This window comes from Penaeus monodon, chromosome 33 (genome assembly GCF_015228065.2).
Source record: "Penaeus monodon isolate SGIC_2016 chromosome 33, NSTDA_Pmon_1, whole genome shotgun sequence".
In the NCBI taxonomy this organism is placed as follows: Eukaryota; Metazoa; Arthropoda; class Malacostraca; order Decapoda; family Penaeidae; genus Penaeus; species Penaeus monodon.
Window position 1 is genome coordinate 16,443,165 of NC_051418.1, and position 836 is coordinate 16,444,000.

Sequence of the window (836 nt, forward strand, 5' to 3'; positions counted from 1 at the left end):
GCCAAACAAGATTAGTATAGTAGTGTAGTGTAGACAAGGGGTAATGTCGAGTGTAGAACTAAACTAAGAGAGAGAAATTACGAATAAACAAGCCTTCATTGTGGGATAAAGGCGAATTTAGACTCCACTGAAAAACGGGAGTCGAACGTAAATTGTAGAATATATACAGAATGGAGGACGTGCCCGCAGTGTAGCGTAGACAAGGTTAGTGTGCAAGGAACTGGCCAAGAGGTGTGGGAACTTTCAGTGTGAGGGAAAGACAGGGTGTGGCGGGACAAGGGCCAAGGCTGGGCGGGACAAGGGCCAAGGGTGGGCGGGACAAGGGCCAAGGTGGGCGGGACAAGGGCCAAGGTGGGCGGGGCAAGGGCCAAGGTGGGCGGACAAAGGGCCAAGGGGGGTGGGACAAGGGCCAAGGGTGGGCGGGACAAGGGCCAAGGGTGGGCGGGACAAGGACAAGGGTGGGCGGGACCAAGGCCAGGGTGGGCGGACAAGGGACAAGGCTGGCGGGACCAAAGGGGCCAAGGGTGGCGGGACAAGGGCCAAGGCTGGCGGGACAAGGGACAAGGCTGGGCGGGACAAGGGCCAAGGCTGGGCGGGACAAGGGCCAAGGCGGGGCGGGACAAGGGCCAAGGCTGGGCGGGACAAGGGTGTGGAGAAGCTAGTTGGAGTGAAGGCCAGGGTGCGGAGAGCCAAATGCTGATCAGGGAGGGAGTGTGGGCGGGATGAATGCACTCACGCCCTCGAACATTGGATTATTAATCGTTTCTCGTTTTCTCTTTGTTGCTCTTTCCTTTAGCCGTTGCATTTCACTTGTTCTGTTCGTCTTCCCCATTTTT